Raw genomic sequence first — 21,437 nt, 5'->3', positions numbered from 1 at the left:
TATCCATTTCTTAGTGTAATACAACACTGAACCATGAAGAGGAAATTGCAAATATGGATAAATAAATCAACACTTTCATTACATGACAAAAACTAAAAGGATGAGTCTTATCTTATGAAATATGTGGCAATAACTTGTCCTAGATGGAAGTTCACACATTTGCTTAGCCACCATCATCCTGTCAAATGTATAGAGTTAAGACAGAGTAGAAAAATGACTGTGACTAAAGGTAAGCTTCAGCAATCCAGTGTGTTAATGGATGGCTTATGTGCATGTTAATCACATGGGTAATTCCTTTAATTTTACGGGTCACTCAAGTAATATTTATATGCCAGACGCTAACCCTTAAAATACCGTAGCACTAAGCTTCTCGCTATGGTTTCCACAGTATGTGTGTTATTGAATTTGCTATTCAGTATCCAAGAGGTGTCTAGGTATTTCTACTGTAGCTATATTCAAAATGCAGTGTGTGTATGTGTGCATATATATACAGATAAGTATTCTAATGAATAATGAAAATCCTATTTTTATAACTCTATGATAAGAATATCCAGAACACGCAATTTTGATGAACACACAAAAGCAAAAAATATTATTCACAATAAATTGTCATTTTTACTTCATCACGACTCCTAAGGTTTAACATTCATTTACCTTACCCTTAGCTTTACCTTATGAAATAATAAATACTTTGAAAATAAAACGGACTATAATTTTTCACATCTGTTCCATCTTTCAATCTGATCTGCAGAAACCTAGAGCGTACGATCGGAAGCTTATCTGTTCACTCATCATGGTCGAAAAATAAACCAGTTCTACAAAAATAATTATAAATACATAAAATGTTTGTTCTATATGGAACACGCTGAGAATGACCCATAAAACATTCAATTCTCCATTGATCAATAGTAGAAGTAGACACAAAGCCTTACCTTTACTCAGCTAAACGTTTATACGAGCGAATGTATCAACAACGTATCCACCCTATGCAGAATACTCGATAACCGGGTAAATACGTGCCAAAGCATAACTACATTTCTATGGCTCACCTATAAAAAGCAGGCAAGATCATTTTTAACCTCTTCAGTGCTGAGGAATTTAGAAACCACTAGTTCAGTCGGTTATTATGGCAGGCCTCATCACTGCTCCCCTTAATGCCTTGTCCTCTGCATTACGGCTGGCTACCGCTATATTCAATGGCTTACAGTACAGCGAACAGTTTGCTGCATAAAATAAACTGAAGAGTCACTGGGACACCTCCCATGGACAGTGTCATCCGTCGGTTCAAGGATGATTTAGTGCACATCTGTTTTACGTTCAATCCTCCTCCCTCCTCTTTCCCTGTGGGAAAAGAACCAGTACCAGCTACTTACCCCGTCTGCATTATTAATACATGTTAATGGCTTCATTACATCAAAACTGACCCTTTTTTCTCCTCTCCTTTATTGAGTACGGAACAAGATAAAACAGGAAAATATATATGTATTCGGATCGGTCTTGTCAGCTGTAATAAGAAACTGCATCAACCTTGTTGTATAGATTTGCCAGCCAATAAGAAATCAATGCAAGGCAGTAAACATCTGCATTAAGGCAGCGAGGCAGACAAAGACTCCTTTCCATTAAAGCTGCCACCGCACATATAGGATATTGAAGAAGGCAAGATCATATAAGGGTGGGGTGGAGGAACCAGTCTCTTTATTTAAAGATGCAGCAATGCGAGGATGGTGTGACACGCATAGCAGCATGCAAGAGGCTGATAAGAAGTTAAAACGCTGATTCTCTGACTGGGAAATCAAGGCAAAAGGCAAGATAGACGGCTAGAATGGTGAATCCTTGCAGCAATTTGTTCAGATTCGCACACACTGCTGATTCCCTGTCTGCTGAGATACACACTGCAGTTCACCTCAAGAAGAGAGACTGGGAATAAAGAATGTCGTCGAGGTTTCCTAAGGATGCTTACCGTCTTTCCCACCCTCCTGTTTTTTTTCCTTTTCATTTTATTTTTGTTAAATTCAGGAATTCCCCGGGGGGATATTCAGACTCGGTAGGTGTAGAGCAGTCAAGCATCATGTGTTTGAAGACCCACCGTTTGAGACGCTGACCTATTTTTATCTGATCCCTATGTGGGTGTTGTGCAGGTACTGCTGGGAATGAGATGAACTGCATCCTTGTTAACTCTTACATGGCCTGTTACAGGAAAGACAGAAAGCAAGGCTTGATTGGAGGCTCAGACATCAGCTATTGTGTGCTAATTTTTGCTACTGCTTTGTTTTCTTTCATATGCTTGTTCGCCTGCCATTACACACAAAGACTAATGTATGCACCACCAGCCTTCTTCTTGTCTTCACAATGTAAAGTAGGCAAGCCTAGTGCTGAAAATGTGCTAGTTATTTCACACGTATGGTTACTAATAACAAGGAGATGCTACTTGTCTCGTATGTAACATTAAGGATTTAGGCATCTGCATTTTTCTATGTGATGACGGTAGGGCCGGACATAGACAGCAGAGGGCCCCAGTGTAAGAACAACATATGGGCCCCCTTGCTCTTCAATAGCTAATTGTGGAACCTCAACATATGTCTTTAACAGTCCACCATTAATTCTATGCTCTAAAATTTCTTATCTCAGTTTATTCTCAGTACAGGCAATCTATGAGACAGTATGATGCTGATTTTAGGGGACCGTGGGCACCCTCATCTACTGGGCCCATGTACAGTCACACATATGGTATGTCTGCCCCTGGATTACCATACATTCTCCAGAGAGACATCAGAGAGGGTCTCTGAGGAGTAACGTTTTATTACACAGTCAAAGAAAACAATGCGTGCTGTCTAAAGCTGCCTAGACCTTTACATTGTTTCTCAATTTATATGAAATACATATGTCTATATATAACTATCTATCTATCTATCTATCTATATTATGCATATGTCTATATATTGTATACATAGGAAAGCATGCTGTAATAAATAATCCCATTGCTGGATGCGGTACCATTTGTCATGTATGGTATTACATCTCCATTGTCATTACATAGTAGACTATACTTTGCATTATAAGACTGTGAACAGTATGTACATGTCACATTAACAGGCTCCTCTCTTTAATAATGTATACTGCCCTTTCTTTTTTATCTTGTACAATTAACTATTTCAAAGCACCTTGAGCTGTGCCTGATCCTTGGGGATGAACGGGTCTTCTCTGTCTCCCCGCCATTGTAATTCTTGCTAGTAGGCCTCTTCTTGCAGCACTGCATGTATACGTATGTTTGTCTATACGATTCTATCCTTCTTAGTGGAAAGCATTAACTATAATATATTAGAAACATCAATGACATAACCATCTTTGTCCTTCGTTCTGTCTAATTATTTCCCCAGATTGAGCTTGACTACTGGAAAATTAGTTCTCTCCAGGAGGTAACAGAGCTGAAAGGGATTTTTTTTGTCTTCTTAGAGAATGAAAGCTTGGCAAGGAAAACTTGCAGTGTGTGCATTGCCGTCATTCTTGTAAGGTGTACAGAACCTTTTGCTCAGCTTTCTGACACAAGCACTAGGGATGTGTAATCTGGTCCTTGTTCCAAGCTTCGCTCTGATAATATAAGGGAACCTGCACAGCAGGGGAGCAATTGAAAGCATATGAATTTGCCTAGCTACTGTCTGAACAACCAAGCACTTGCAGTGTCTGACAGCATAGACAACTATAGGAGAGAATCACAAATCGTATAATACAACTGCAGTGTAATGATACTGTTTGTCATACTGACAAGGGGTTTGCCAAGCAGGTACACAAATGTAATGTAGCACAATACATCACCGTTCACTATAATATATTTCACTGTTCCCTCTTCCTATTGTATTTTTATAGAAAGTTGAGCCATGGTTATATTACTGGTTTGCACATACCAGTACAAACGCATATACTGTTGGAACTATACAGACTGGTGGTGTATATAATATTAAAGGGTGAGATTGAGCAATCGCAACCTTAAGTCATGAAAAATGTATCTGCTTAGTATTGAATCTAAACATCTTGGAACTAGAATCATGAGCGATGATTATTTATTTAAAGGTTACTAAGGCAATAACTAGTGATGGCTTATCATATAAGTATTTAAATATGGATAGGTTTACCTGGATTGCAGAGTGTATGAACAAAGACATGCTTTTCTTCCATTCCTAGCTTCTATTCAGCAGGCCACACCCTATCAAGCATTTTGACATCACTGAAATCCTACATTAACATATACTCTGCATTACGGATGGCAGAGAATATTATGCTATATTTTTAGCATTTTTGATACATCTAGCAACACCATCTATTAGAAACTTGACGTTTAAATTTTTTTTTTTAAATCTGTATTTTTATTTTCATTCTGAACATTTACCTATAAATATCGCATTTCTCCGAAGAAATTATCGTCACATATAATTGGAAAGAAATAAATATTACCGGTACAAAAAGATTATACTTCTCACCTCAAACTTTTTTTTTATGTGTCTAAAGACTTAGACAACTTCTAATAGTAATTATATAAAAATGGGGATGTTTTTAGTCCCTGTTTTTGGAAGATATTAAAATTTCACAACTTTTGCTAACAAATTACACACCACAAACTGAATCAAGTGAATAATGTATCCATTTCACTACTTTTATATGACTATATGACTTTGTATCATCTAGGCAGAAATAAGGGGTTTACAGCACTTCAACTTTTTTTAGGCAGCTTCTTGAAAAGTTAAAATTCAACTTTACATTTTTACTACTAAATATTTAAAGTGCTTGTAATTTTTCTAGATATTGTCCAATTTTTCTATCCTCACCTACAATGAATAGTTAAATTACCTATGTTAATATCTATTGTAATAAAATTGAATTTTATAGCTTAAGAATTGGTGAATTTCCTGTAAATTCTTTTTGAGACTTTTCCATGAAAAACAAGATTTTACTGGTTAAAAATATTTGATTTAATGATTTTATTTAATAAAAAAATCTTAAACTGTTAAATTAGTGTTAAAATAACATATTAAGGGTCAAATATTAACTAAACCATAATATTTTATACAGACTGCAGTTTTAGTAACCAAAGAAAAACCAATATGAACAAATAATATTATATAGGAACAAAATCTGTACTGAGAGAGTATACCAATAGAAAACTCTTACGATAATTCTATAAATACTGATAAAAGACCCAAAAAGTCAATAAAGAAAAAACTAATAAGAGACAGAACTCATTTTATCAATTTGCCTCCTCAAACTATTTTCTAAAAGAACATTCACTAGCTAATCTACCTGACTTCCGTTGGTTTATTTAACTTTTTTAAAATCTGGAAACATGTATTATACAATTACTTCTAGACTTTTAAAATTATTTTGATTTCTTAAATGTCAAAAATTCACAGAATTTCTACATGTTTTATTATTTAGCTGTGTTAAATCCAGTAGTCTTGCAATAGCCACTTGTTGTTCTGTCTGTAATCAAGTAAAGAAGGACTAAAAATGTATTATCTATATTTTCAGATTATCATTAAGAAGTAACAATTGTCACAGGATGTGCCTATAAAAGGTTAACGTAGATGGCAATGCTTAAACAGCTTTAGTCCGTGTTACCATTCTCTGCCAGCAGCACACACAGTTGAATACTGCAATGAGCCCCACCCTAGACGCTGCATGTATTCTCACTGTGCTAAAGCAAATAGCAAAACTCCTCATCCAGTTTGAGTCTTCCATTAACAGACTGATGATTGTAACGTGCAGCCATGTATTTTTATATTATATGATTAGAATAGGAAACCTGTTGCTAGATAATTCCATTTTATCATATAAATGGCAAAATGATCATCACTAGGTCAATTTACTGTCTTTGAAAACCAAATAGGTGAATATTTCAGAACTACAGATCTAAATCTGCTTTTTCATTAGTAAAAAGCCAGATGCATATATTATCTCCTGACCTGGTTTGTGAGTCTATCTATCTATCTATCTATCTATCTATCTATCTATCTATCTATCTATCTATCTATCTATCTATCTATCCTCTTATCACATAAATCACAACAGTTGTGAGACTTTTTCTTTTTTTCCTATTTATTATTTGAAACAAGCAATACATGATTTATGACGCAAAGAGAAAGTGAACTTATATAATAATACATTTCCATGAAACAGAACAGCAGTAAACTACTAAAAAACCAAGGTAAATCTTAACCCAAAACCCCATATATTCCTTTACACCAAACACAGTTGAAGAAAGGCCTGGTCCTTGTAAAACCCTGCAGTTCTCTTTGCTTCATGTCTATCATTGATTTAACTAATGAAGCCACAGATTGTATGTAGAAGTAGCATAGTGAAATTCTGCTATGCCCTTTACTACAATGACTAAACCAGTAAATATTTTTTATGCCCTGGTCCCTGCATTACCTAAAATTTGATAAGAATTCTGTAGTTGTATATACATACCAGCTATGCGTCTTTCAGTGTTCTGTATGACAGAGACACTATCTTATCTATTGAGACTATAGCTTGACCTGTTGCATTAGCTTCTTCTAAGCTGGAAACTCTCAGATAAAAGGCCCCAAGCCTTTATGAACATTAAATTATTTTTTATTTTTTTTTCAGTATCAGTTTACGATTACTAATATGAAATTAATACAAAGCTGGTTGAACAACATGGGTTATTGGCTAAATTCCTTCAAGAAATATTGAAATATTTCCTGTATCTTCTATGAAAGGCTGAAAATATAACACCATTTCCAGGTGCCATGTAACATTTCTTCTATAGCTCTGTTCTTTAGCTTCATTATAGACTGAATGTAAAATAATTTCACATGATCAAATAGAGATGTCTGCGAACATATTGCAGTTCTTTCCAGCCTTGTACTGCATTGCTCATTATGTGTCTCCCACACAAGCAGGTGAGGTTCGATACTGACGTCAAATGGAAGAATGTATGCTAATTCCTTATTACCACTAAAACCACCAGTCTATAGAATACAGCTTAGTTAGAGATTTAGTAGAACCGAAAATCAGACATTTTGGTTTAAGATAGGCACATTTGATAGACAAGGACACATTGATTCTACTGTAAATAAATGTAATCTTGTATATGTCAGTTTTCAACTGCAGTGCAAGACCATCAATCCACAACTACTATAGAATCCAATTCCTTATGGACAGACCCCTCCTTTATACAGTAGGAGGACATAGGGATACATGATGCTCCACATTAGCTAGATAATGGATATTTATACATTATATAGGCTGTAAGTTTTATTAATTGTAGGGTTTTTGAGAATATATATAAATATATTTTTATTTTATTTCAAGATAATCTTGAACAGCTGGAACAGCAGTTTTTAACCATAATGCTTTTATTTGTGCCTTGTGATGGTTCACACCCAGCATACAGTACATGGATAGCACTGCAAACAAGAAAAGCAAAATGAGCAAAGACTGAAGAGTCCATTGTTCAATTCTCAGGCACATATCTTCAATTGCTGCAGGATCAATACAAACACATTCATAGAACCACAATGTGTGCACAGGAGGTTATGCCAAATGACACAAACTATCTATCTACCTCAATATCTATCCTAATATTAACTATATAAAGAAATTAAACTAAGCTTAAAAAATCATTAAAAAAACCCAAAAAGCTACCAATCCGCTTATGATTTATGATTTAACAGCACATACGTCTGTAAGTGCCAACTGACTCAGCTTTCCCTTAACATACCTATAACATATGGTCATTCGTTGTCGGAGATGCTGGGTTTAAGTGGAACAGCATAAACATTAGGAAAGAAAAAATAATACAATTTAAATAATAAATTAAAATGACTGCATCCAAAGGCAGGCCAAGTGGATTTCCTGACACGTAGTAGTAGGGAGTGGCTCAATAAACCATACTGGATACAAGAATAAACTAATTGTATTATTGTATTACACTATACACTACTGTATAATACTTATCCTTTACATGCCATAGACAATATACATTTCAATAAACTATTTTTCTTTTTTAATATTAGAGATGATTTTCAAAAGTTGCTAAGTCATGCAGCCATATTACACCACCATTGCTAAACACCACTATGGCGGCCATATTGGGCTCTCAATGGATGAGGTGCCTACGCCTTTCACATTCTTATAGACTTTCCAATCACTCTGAAGGTCACTTAGGATTATTACTGAATGGTAACACAAGCTTCTTCACATAAACCCATGTGTACTCTAAAACATGAAAAAATACCTGCTTATAATAAACTGGCAAGGAACCTGAATAAGTCAATCCAATTTTCCATACTGCTTTTCTAAGACTACTGTAATTGACGTACTGATTGTTTACTATGTACAGTATATTTACGAGTATGTTCTGGAATGCTCTGCATGACATTCTGCACTCATCTCTATAGACATGAGGGAGTGCCACTCTGGAAAATTCTCAAAATGACAATTTTACTATACGCCATAGTCACGATCTTCAGACAATGTAGCAGTGCTATGAAACATGCACCAGGTAACAGTCAGCACCATGACAGCACTATATAAGCTTTATAGGCTTAAAATATCATCACTGCTGTTTAACCCTAACCTACAGGCCCTCTTATAAATGTAGTTTGATCGATAATTTGTACCTAGATACGATGATCTGTCTGACCTTCTATGTCTATTAATTTCAATGTGAAAACCACAGACTGACTCTTGATAATTAGGCCCTAAACCCAGTTTTCCTATCAAGGTTGGTAGGATGAAAGTAGGTATACACCCATGCGATGGAAAAAGGCAGGTGTATGAAATATTCAGGAGGGAGTACAGTGCTAGGAAGTTTCTGAGCATAAACCACTTGTAATTTAAGTTTCCTTTGGAAAATGTATATATTTCACTGTCATTTTTATTGCTGTAACATATTTATGTATAAAACCCTTTAATCGTAATAAGGCAGGTTTAACCTGGTTCTAACATGCATTCATACAGTATCAGTAAAGCTATATAGTATCACACTGGTCTGTGTATAGTTTTCCCAGCTGGATGCACATACTGTACATAATGTGACATGTGGGCAGCATGTATTTCATGTGGGTTTAGGTCGCTGAGCACTGCTTGGGGAAAGACACCCTCCCTGCTTACGCCTAACTTCATTTTACAGTCAGCAGACGTTTAGCCCAGACAGTGCTGCTGCCGCCACCACATACATGAGCAGGTCTTCTTCGATGTCTTCTATGGCACGCCCAGATCATCTACTACTCACTTCCAAATCTCGCTAGTCTGCAGTAAGGAGAACATAGTCTGTGAGCATGACAGCTCCCACACAAACCACTTCATCTTTCTTTACTTATACCAGAGCCTTGCTTTTTTCAATGCAATGTCTGCAGTTCTCTTGAAGAACACTTATAAACAGCAACATATGTTAAATACACCTATAAATGAACATATAGTATACGATCAATGAAAAAAAAAAAAAATCTGATTAATGCTCCAATCTCTGTTCACATCTATAGATACACACAAAACAAGCAATATTGGCTATTTGACTAAATATTTTACCCTTTACATTGAAGAAGTTTAATAACGCAACAATATTTATTCTTGACGTAACAAATGGGACAGAATGTCAATGTGTGCCACTGAATTGTATTTTCTTTTTAATACTCAGCCTCGATCATTAAAAACCCTGAGATGGGGGATTCTTTTGTTTTCGAGAAGCATAAGATTATGCAGCCAATTAATAAGCTAGAGGTGGGATCCAGATCCAGGCTAAAAATATCCAGAAGGGTGGGAACAGCCGAATGTGACATAACAAAGAATTGCTTTGCAACCTGAAAAGTGCATTGCTGACTGACAGGGTTAATTTAGGGATAATTGTCATCTCACAGCTGGATGTATATTCTGCAAAGAAAGTAACAATGAGGGATAAGACACAGAAGAGGAGGAAAGGTCAGGGCGTCCAGCTTTGGGCTCACCTTGTGACTGCAGAGAAGAGCTTGGCGTGATGTTCTAGCAGAGGCTGTGCAGAGAGATGCAGCATCAGTCAGGACAAGGAAGGATGCTGCTGCCCATGCACTTGCTACACCCAGGCACACAGAGCACAAGCAGCACGTGGGAGGGGGAATTTGTAAGACAGTGGACGCTGCCATTTCTCAAGAATTGCAGGGGGGCTGGATGGGAGGAACCAAAGATGCTCTGGTATGTGAAACCACCCCATGGGAGGTACCTCTCCCCATGTTGATGATGTGCACGGTGGTTTATTCCAGAACATTGTGCAGACTGTGATTGGAACCCCAGAGTGGTGCTGAGCATTCCAGGGATGGATTCTTATTAAGGCGTGGCATCAGAAGATGCTGCCTGGGGAATGGCTGTGGCCACAGATGCACTTTATAACTACTCTGAGGAGAATCCCCTCATTCATACAAGGAAATGGAAGCTTTTCTCTCATTTCATTGACTTCAGCTTTTTCTCTTTGCACATTTAGTTGCATTGTCATACATTACTAGCATAATGAGACAGAGCGTAAACTGGGATTTAGTCCTTTCTATACTATAATTTTGCATTTCCAGTTAGTCATAAATGCAAAGATTTTTTTGTACTGAGACAAGATGACAATTCTGTACTGTATGTAGATGGCTGATGTCTACATTTGTTGTACTGCAATAACTCTGAGAGAAATGTTCTGATAATTTAATTGCGAACAGAAATCAAATGTATAGGACTGTTTTTCCTCTGCGTCACAGAGACCTGTTTCCAGCCTGAGAAAAGGAGGGGGAGGGTTATTTGAGTTGGTGGTTAAAAGATCTTGATCGGCCTAATTAATAATCGTCCTTGTCAGCATAAAACCTTTACATGCATATAATATCTGCATAGATTTGTTCGCTATATTAATTCAGGAAATTGCTTTTTGGGAGAGTCTAACATGTATGGTAGGCGTGGGACACAATGTATAAAAATGAGCTCCATGATTCAGCCGTCACAGGCGTGGCCTATCAACATGACAAGACCTTAGACACATCATCCTATATCAAAAATATGCTCATCGGGGGCGGCAGGCAGTTGCTGCATCATCTCAAGCTGATGGCGTGGGCACTGAAAGTGTGCCTGTGCACTCAGGAGCGTAGCAACAGCTTTAACACACAACTACAGCCCTACACCAATGGCTGAGATCAGAATAAACTCTGATTGTAGTACAAAAAAAATAAGAGACTGAAAAGGGGACCTCCCTTGGTATTACTGTGGACAGACAGCCCAGGGTCCATTGAGGGACGATAGGGCAATTTGATTATAATTTCTGTTTCTAAGGCATATTTAGGTATATCCTAACAACTACCTGTGTAATATTAGTACACAGGTACATATTGTAAAAAAACCCAAAACATTCATTGCTGGAAAAAAAAAGGTTCTGATCATTAAAGGTATACTCCTATCTAAGACAGTTATGCCCTATCCACAGTATGCACAGGATACTGCTCTGACCTCTAGGGCCACCTGCAATCTCAAGAATGGAGACCCCAAAATCCAAGCTAAACGGAGCTACAGGCCATCTATGTGTACCCCAGCTCCATTTGCTCTCCTATAACAGCTAAAATATGCAAATTGTTTATTTCATAATATAAGTGATTGACAGATAGTTATGTTTTTGCAGATATCACCTGGTATACAATTAAAGGGGGGCCCTAAGATTTAAAACATACAAATTTACAAATAGATAGATAAGGGTAGGGATGATTCTGATAAAGGTCAGGAATCAGCCCAAAATAACATAGGAGGACCTAGTCATTGACCTAAAGAGAGCTTGGACCACGGTCTCAAAGATTACTGTTATGGGCCTTTTACACAAGCTGATTATTGGCCAGGAGCATTGCAAGATAATCGGCCTGTGTAAAAGTGACAGTGATTAGCTGAGGACAGTGAAAACGCCCAATCCTCAGCTAATCGTGTATTTAGAACATGCTTTAAAATATATCGTCATTGGTCGCACATGTTTCTGTGTAAACAGAATGTGTGGCCGATAGAGATAATGGAAAACTGGAAATGAATATATGTGCTGTTAGTTTCCGGATCACATAGCAGTACGTACTTACCAAGTGTGCTGCTGTGATCCACCATCCTTTTTTCCGTCTTTCCCATCCAGCCACTGTGTCTTCAGTCCCCTCCTCCAGAATGATTGGCAGTCAAAAGAGGGGGGCCTGACGACACAGACTGGAGATATGGAGAACGGGACAGCGGGATCACAGCAGCACACTAGGTAAATATGTACTGCTGTGCGATCTGGAAACTGACAGCACGGATATATGCATGTTCATGTCAGTTTCCATGAGCGCTTCATGGATCATTTGTGTAGCCCAGCCAATCGCTTTCTTGTGCCATGTAAAGGCATGGCACTCATTTGCAGTGGCCTGTGGCTGATAAGTCAGCTAATGTAAAAAGACCTTTAGGAACGCCATCATGGATTAAGATCCTGCATGGTGTGGTGGGACAGGAAGGTTTTAATATTGGTTTAGGGACTTTTGTACTGCGCTGTAAATGTACCCTATGTTCTGTATATGTCAAGTAACTGTACCTGTTACTTGTTTATGTTTCAGAATTACTCTGTGTAATTTCGGATATATTGTGCATTTTTGTTGCAATGTTTTGCAAAACATTTTTTTTTATTCATTAAAAAGATTTGAAAAACATGGTCCCCCTGTTTACACCACTGCATGTTGAGGCATATTTGAAGTTTGCCCGAGCAGGCATAGAAAAAGGTCATGTGGTCAGATGAGACCAAAATAGTACTTTTTGGTATCAAATCCGCTCACCATGTTTGGAGGAAGGAGAAGGATGAGCATTCTAACCCCTTTATGACCAAGGTAGAGGTTAAAAAAAAATTAACTTTTGCAGAAGCATAAAGCATTGCTTACCTATCCATTCCAGTTTTGAAACTACAAAAAAAAATTGTTTGGGTTTTTTTTGTTCTGTTTTGTGCTTCTGCACTTCCTGGTTTATCCGTTGTACACAGTACTACAGGTTCCAGAATGCAATGCTTTCCCTCAGCTGTTCATCACAGTCCTCCACCCTGCCCATTCCCCGCCCAAAGCTGTTGCAGAACATCTAGGCTGTGTTCACACATTGCAGTTTCATTGTGTTACTGAATTATTTGCAGTAATTTATGATTTCATTGTGGTCCCGCCCACAAGGCACACAGATACTACCTGTAACCTTACAGAGCACACTCTATTTTCTACCTATAACACCACACAGCACACTGTATTCTCTACCTGTAACACCACACAGCACACTGTATTCTCTGCCTGTAACACCACACAGCACACTGTATTCTCTGCCTGTAACACCACACAGCGCACTGTATTCTCTACCTGTAACACCACACAGCACACTGTATTCTATACCTGTAACACCAGACAGCACGCTGTATTTTCTACCTGTAACACCACACAGCACGCTGTATTCTCTACCTGTAACACCACACAGCACGCTGTATTCTCTACCTGTAACACCACACAGCACGCTGTATTCTCTACCTGTAACGCTGATATTGGAATAAAGTAAAGAACTTTTTGAAATTTTTTTCTTTTTATTTCCACGTACATATTATGATCAAGCATCTGTTATCTTTGAAGTTGAGCCCCACAGTAAGGCTCTCATTCTCTCTGCCGTTTAGCATCATTTACTTGTGTAATGCTACGTTTACACGGAATGATTATCGTTCCGTTAGCTGAAGAGGGGAGCCGGGAATTTCAAACAGCATCTCTTCAGCCAATCAGTGCTGAAGAGGAGCACTGATTGGCTGAAGAGGAGCTGTTTGAAATTCCTGGCTCCCCTCTTCAGCCAATCAATGCACGGCAGCACTGATTGGCTGAAGAGGAGCCGTTTGAAATTCCCGGCTCCCCTCTTCAGCCAATCAATGCACTGAAGAGGGGAGCCGGGAATTTCGAACACCCGCTACGCCGAGCAGGTAAGGTATGCTCGTGGCCGGGCGGGGGTGGCGATCGGAGCGGCGGGGGTGGCGATCGAGCCAGCGCAGGGGGCTACGGATGAGCGGGGGGCCGGGCTGCGGATGAAGGGGGGGCCGGGCTGCGGGCGGGAAATCTTAAAACGATCACGAAATGATTTTTCCGTACGATATATCGGACCGTCTAAATGCTGATCGTTATTAAAAAAAAAACGTTACTCCGACATTGTTAATCGTGCGATCGGGCCAATTATCGGCCCGTGTAAACGTAGCATTACTGCATCATTTTTGTGAATACGCTGTAGTACTGCAATGACACTCCAACATGTGTGAACACAGCCCTAATTTCACTGCACACTTCTGCACAATTAGAGAAATCAGTGCAACAGCTGCTTCTGGCTGGTCAGAGATGGTGAAACACTCAGGGGATTGGGTGATCCAGCCAAGCCTTCTGTGACATCATGCCCTGCCAACCAGGGGCATGGAATATTTATCTCCTAAGGGGGAAGAGCAGAAGGAGCAGGAGACAATGTTGATTTGCACAGATGCCATTTTTCTTCACTTCCTGGATTTCTATCAGCTACCAGTGCGGCAGAACCGTACAGATACAGTAATACATTGTATAGACGCATATATTGAACTTTTAATGTACTTTTAATAGAAAACAAGTTTTTCTTATCCGGAGTTCCCCTTTAATGCACGGATGTCCAGGTCACAATGAAGCAATGTCTCCTCCTCGCCTTTTAAGAGCCATAATGCTGTGATTTTTCTACCTACAGGGCTAGTTTAGGGCTTATTTTTTGCACCATGATCTCTAGTTTTTATTAGTATGATAATGGTGTAAAAGAAAAAAAAATCAGCAATTCTGGTACTTTTCCACCTTTTTTTGTTTCCACCTTTCACCATGCAGGAAAAATATTGTGATATTTTAATAAATCTGAAAATTTTGCATACTATGATATATAATATTTTTATTTATTTGTTTAATTTTACATATTTTTATTTTTATAATGGGCAAGGAGGTAATTTAAACTTTTATTGGGGTTTATTTTATAAACGGTTTTTAAAAATGTTTTTTAATCTTTTTATATTTTACCCTTATTTTTACCAGTTACATATGCAATCATTAGCTTTTATATACTGATCTATGCTATGCCCTAGCATAGCATAGATCAGTAATATTGGCTATCTGAACATAGAGTCTGCCTGAGAATTAAAATTCTAAACCAAAATTTAAAAATTGGCCATAGTTTGAAAGCCTACTGCCGCCAAATGTCCTGGTTTGAACTGGGCACAATAGCAGCTCCCAGATCACACTGGACATGCTCCTCACAATTCCAGATATGGTGGACTTACCACTACAGATTAGCAAACTTTTCAAAAGTTTGGTCCGACCTGAATTTCGGATTTTTTCGGATTTCATAGTTTAAAGCATCTATATGATACGGGGGTAGTGTATTTGGTTAAATTTAGGGCTCTACATGTCAGTAACATCATTATCTTTTCGATATCTCAAAGTCAAATTTTTTTTTTTTTAGACTTTAATATTCACCATTACAGGGTCTATGCAGGAAAAAGGTCAAAATGCAGTGAAGGAGCAGCAGTAGTCATTGGAGGCTAGTGGAGGTCCAGCAATAGTCATTTGAGGCCAGTATAGGAGCAACAGTAGTCAACATGGAGGCCAGGCAGGAGCACTTTTTTTTAAGATACAATGCTATACACCTGAACCAGGTATTTTAGTCTCTCAGGATAAGACAGATGTGATATACACACTTTCAATCAGAAGGGTCCAAGTATAGAAATTGGGTATATAGAACTTTTTTTTAAGATACAATGCTATACACCTGAACCAGGTATTTTTGTCTCTCAGGATAAGACAGATGTGATATACACACTATCAGAAGTATAGGACTTGTATATCTCTACTGCACATTTTGGTTCTGTGCACCCTTTTCTGTCCAATGCCTAATCTATCTATCTTTCGCCCACTCTATATTTCTCTCTCAATCACTAAATGTTTCTCCTCTCCGCTTTCCTAATCTTTCCTTTCCTTTCCCACAAAATCTTCTCAGTAGTCTGTAGTACACAACAGCAGCTTGCTTACTCTCTCTCTCCCTCTACACCAGGGGTCTCAAACTCGCGGCCCTCCAGCTGTTGCAAAACTACAATTCCCATCATGCCTGGGACAGCCAAATCCAAAGCTTTGGCTGTCCCAGGCATGATGGGAATTGTAGTTTTGCAACAGCTGGAGGGCCGCGGGTTTGAGACCCATGCTCTACACACTGCGTGGTGCGGACCGCTTCTTTTACAGCTATACCGACGTCACACAGGGGGTGGGCTAGTACAAGATCCCTGCTGATTGGATGTGTTCCAGGCATCATGGGAAAGCGCTTTTCCCGCCCGGAACACTTCCTGCTTTCTAGAATGGCGGCTGCCATTTTAGAAAGCAAGAAAAAAAAATCGGAGCGGATTTAGAAAAATCCGAATCCGATCGGACACGGATTTTTGGGAAAATCCGAACCGGATCCCATACCGGGCGAACCGGTTCACTCATCCCTACTTACTACCTAAGAACTGTAAATGCAGCAATGCATGAATCTCCACTTCTGCAAAAAAAAAAAAAAAAAAAAAAAGAACAAGAAAAAAGGCCAGCATTAAATTTCATAGAATAAAAAAATTGCAAAAGAAATAAATAAAGGGATATACTAGCAGAGAGTTATGAGCAGATTGCGCCTCAGCCTTTTGGCTAACATCAAGTGTACGTATTTTCTTTTCCTATTGGTTTAATATCTGATACATCCCCTATCTGGGGACCATATATTAAATGGATTTTTAGAACAGGGAGATGGAAAAGGAACTTGCTCTATCCTCTCCAGACATTGACCTGGTATTGCTGTGCTTTCTCTAGAAATCATGTGTCCAATAGATTATTAAAAGTAAGAATGCAAATCATAAAATTTTTCAGGAAAGGAACATTTAAAAAGTTAAAACATCTTGATCCAAATATATATTCTTAAGCACAAGTATGGCCTAGATTTCCCTTTACTGATTAGAGCTAGATATCACTAAATGCTGTTAAGTACAGCTCAGGCAAGGTGGCTCCCCTCATAACAATAGTAACATATTAAAGGGGTAGTTCACCAAAAATTTGTAATTTACTTCTACTAACCCCTTGCCGCAAAATGACGTTCCCGGAATGTCATGTAAAGCAAGTAGTTTCTGCAACATGATATTTCAGGAATGTCATGCTGTCCCTGCCTCCCCCCGATGTCCCTAGCAGCGAACGGGTAGTAGGAGAAGGCTGTGTCACACAGCCCCCTCCTACTGCCCCTGTTCGGAGGGGAGCCGTGCTCCCCTTGGGCAGTTAACCCCATAGCCATCGTGGTACTGCAGCATCTATTGGGAATCCAAAGGAAGATCTGCTCCCTCCAAGACCCCCTTCACCCCCTAGTGCCGCACAAGCGTTTGCGTGGCTCCAGGGGGTAGTTACCATAGCAACCCAGACACTGCTTAATGCGCCTGGGCTGCTATGGATTATAACGATCAGGCCCCTGCACTGAGGCAGGGGTCTGATCATTTTAATGAGCTGTTAGTGTTCTGACAACTCATTCACTCTATAATACATTACAGCAATGATCATGTGCTGTAATGTATTATAGAGGTACCTGAAAAAGTAACAGTTCAAGCACAACACACTCATAAATACATAAATAAGTTAAATAAATAAATAATTAAAAAATATATAAAAAAATTAATAAATATACACATTCTCCATCCCCCCTTTATAAATGATCCCCTATGAATAAAATACACATATTTGGTATCACCATGTCTGTAATTATCCCGTCTATTAACCTGTTACATTAATTATCCTGCCCGATTAACACTAAAAATAAATAGATAAATGAAAAACTAACCAAAATTAAATTTTTTTTAATCCCGCCCCCTTAAATCAAAACATCATATGTACCAAAAGGTGTACCACTAAAAACGTCAGCTTATGCCGCAAAAAAGCCCTCACATAATTCCATTGGTGTTAAAATAAAATTATTACTTATGCAAGATACAAAGAGTATACAGTGGTACCTTGGTTTAAGAGCATTTTGGTTTAGGAGCTCACCGTTTTTCAAAATTGTGACTTGGTTTAAGAGTGTTGTTTTGGTTTAAGAGCTCCCTGTACTGGGTGAGAGGGCGAGTGGAGGAGCATGGTCTACATAGCGGGGTCTACAGCCCTGTACTCTGACCCTGGAAGTCTCCCTCACCTTCCAAATCATAGCAGACCCACCTCAGGCTGGGGCTTGCATCAGGGGACAGGACTGTGGAGGAAATCTCTCCATAGCTGTAACCCCTCTCTCCCCGGACAGAGAGTGCTGCATGTATGCGCCCACATATATCCTGCTCATTCCTTCCTGCTCCCTGCAGTCTCTGTCAGTCCTGATTGGTCCATGCTGAACACATGTCCCTTCCCCATTGCTGTCATGTGACCACACAGACCTCTGACAGCAGCCCTGCTTATCTATTCTAGCCTGTTGTACTACACTACTGCAGTATGGGGATCTGCAGTTCCATCTTTTATCTACAAACTGCAGCTGTGTTATCAGGGTTATGCCCTTATACATTATACTCCACATGCTGATTGCTATACTGTACAGTAACTTATAATATCACAGATTCAGTTGCTTATAAATATTTGCTTCATTTGTCTTACCTGTTATTCAGAATACAAAATCATTATTTTTGGGCTGTGGAACCAATTGTTTGAATTTTTATGATTTCTTTTGGGAAAATTTGCTTTGGTTTAAGAGTGGATTTGGATTACAAACATGGCCCCGAAACGAATTAGGCTCGTAATCCAAGGCACCACTGTATAGATTATAAATGTCATAAACTATAACAAAAGCTATATAAAATGGATATCGATGTAATCGTACCGACCTGATGAATAAAGATAACATGTCATATGTCATTATACGTACCACCTCATAAAAAATTATCAGGGTGTCACTTGTCAACTTGTCAACGTCAACTTGTGTTACACAAATATTTTGGCACTGCAAGGCCTCTGTGACATGGTATAAAAAAACTGAAATAAAAAAGGCCCCAAAATTCACCAGGCCTCTGTCATGTCTCTGTGGTTGAGTCAGGTGACGCACTGCGGCCACATATGGGGGATTTCTAGAAACATTGGAATAAAGAGAATAAATATTGAGTTCCATTTCTCAGTTAGTACTTGCTGTGTTAGAGGAAAATATGGAATTAAATAGAATATCTGGCAACAAAAATGAAAATTTCCCCTCCAACTTGCTTAAATTTCTACAAAACAGTTAATGGGTTATTAAACTTATGAAATGTTACTTTGAATACTTTGAGGGGTGCAGTTTTTACAGTGGAGAGATTTATGGGGGTAACTAACATACAGGTCCCACAAATCCACTTCGCTGCGTAAAAAAAAAAAATCGCTGCAAAATTTTGAAGCCCTCTTACATCCTAACAAGTAAAAGGACGTTCACCAACTGACGTCACCATAAAGCAGACATGTTGTAGATGTTGCAGTAATAATTAGTTCATGTGGCATAACTATCTTTCTTAGGAAAAGAGAATTTTGAATATAAAGAAATGTAAATTTTTGCGCAAATGTGTTTTTACAAAAAACTACTGAGTATATGAACCAAAGTACCACTAACACAAAGAGGAATATGTCACAAAAAAAACAATCTCAGAATATCCGCGATAGTTAAAAGCACCGCAGAGTTATTACTACATAAAGAGAGACAGGTCAGATTTTAAAAATAGGCCCCTGTGCATTAAGGCCAAAACAGGCTGAAGAGGCAAGGGGTTAAGTAATCTCCAGTCTTCCAGTACTTATCAGCTGCTGTATGCCCTGCAAGAAGTGTTGTATTCTTTCCAGGCTAGAGAGCAAGAAAGGTTTTCTGTGGGTATTTGCTACTGCTCTGGACAGTTCTTGACATAGACAGAGGTGGTAGCAGAGAGCACAGTGTCAGACTGGAAAGAAAACACCACTTCCTGTAGGACATACAGCAGCTGATAAGTATTAATAGACTTGACAATTTTTAAGAAGTAATTTTTAGAAGTAGCGCTCCTTTCTCTCCCTGTCCGTAATTTTTAGAAGTAAATTGGATATCTCTGGCACCAGTTGATTTCAAAGAATTTTTTTGGTGTGTGTGAACTACCCCTTTAAAAGAAAAGAGCATGTTTTTAACTTTTTGCGCATTATGGGAGTTGCCATCTTGCCTGAGCTGTTTTTAACAACATTTAGTCATATATTTTACTGCAATCCCCATGTATATATATGGAGATAGACCTGTCACCTTGAGATGAATGTGAAATCTTACTGAGCATACTCTGTGACCTTTTGAAGAGGTCAATCCACAGGGAGCTGCTATTATTTTATACTGGTGCTATCTATCTACTGGTGTCATCTGTTACTGTAATGCTGTACACCATAGACAGAACAGGAAGTCTCAGCTTATTTTAGACATAGTAGTGGGAATGAGAACTGCAAGATTTTAGGATTATTTTTAATATAAAGTAAAATAAAACATTCCAAAAATCACCCAAAAATCTTTTAAAAATGTGTTTAAATTGTATCTGCCAACACAGACGATGCCAAAGCAGTGTCAAAGTGTACTCTTAATGCAGAACTTTGGGTATACATAGTTCTGAACCACATGCAACAGAAATGTGCACAACCTCCATTGGATCAGAATTGAGATTGTGCATATTTGTCACGCGTAGGTCATAACCATGGATACCCAAAGTCCTTCTTTTAGATTCCACTTTGCCGCTGCCGAGCTGGCAGGTAAACTTTGAAAATTGATTTAATCTGTCATTTTCTTATGCCCTTTAACAGTGGTATACATAGGAGGCCCACAACTGGTCCATTATTTTTAAATATACAAACACTCAGGGCACATGAAAGTGTTTTACAAAAGAAAACTGTTGGTATGGTTTGGTATGGACTCTTGGGGCTGGTTTAGGGTTTAGATGCAAAGTAAAAAAAAATTGGCCCAAAAAAACAATGCTAAAAATGCTAAATGCAAAAATTCCACATGACCAAAAAATATCTGATTCAGATTTTTCTTTGCCTTTAACCCATTCCTACAAATGGACGTTACTGTACGTTAATTTTTGTGGTGAGTTACTGCAATATGATGCATAGTAACATCTGTAGATGAAACGGGCACAGAAGCCGGGTAACCAAAGCAACTGTCAACACTGGTGCTGTGCTCCCATGAGCACAGGTAACCCTATAGATGCTATGGTCAGCACGACCGCAGCATCCATAGAGCTGTCAGAAGGGGAAATCTTCCACTGTTCTTTATTGGGTCGCAGAGTCACGATGGTAGCTGTGGACACTGGAGGCCTCACTGAAGCCTACAATGTCCTGACGATCAGATCTGCCCTAAGGCAGTATATTATACCTGTCATCAGACATGTAGATAGTGAAGTCCCCTAGTGGGACAGTAAATTA

The 21,437-nt window shown here is 38.6% G+C and overlaps 1 non-coding gene across 1 annotated transcript; it reads left to right on the top strand.

Moving 5' to 3' along the window:
* The first annotated feature begins 16,671 nt into the window (after nt 1-16,671).
* On the top strand, nt 16,672-16,869 carry LOC138784988 (U2 spliceosomal RNA). Its single transcript, XR_011362001.1, has one exon. It is a non-coding gene; the product is annotated as a U2 spliceosomal RNA (small nuclear RNA).
* The last annotated feature ends 4,568 nt before the right edge of the window (nt 16,870-21,437 follow it).

The sequence above is a fragment of the Dendropsophus ebraccatus genome, chromosome 2 (genome assembly GCF_027789765.1).
Source record: "Dendropsophus ebraccatus isolate aDenEbr1 chromosome 2, aDenEbr1.pat, whole genome shotgun sequence".
Taxonomy (NCBI): domain Eukaryota; kingdom Metazoa; phylum Chordata; class Amphibia; order Anura; family Hylidae; genus Dendropsophus; species Dendropsophus ebraccatus.
The sequence above is the reverse complement of the archived record's forward strand: the minus strand, read 5'-3'. Positions and strand labels throughout refer to the sequence as shown.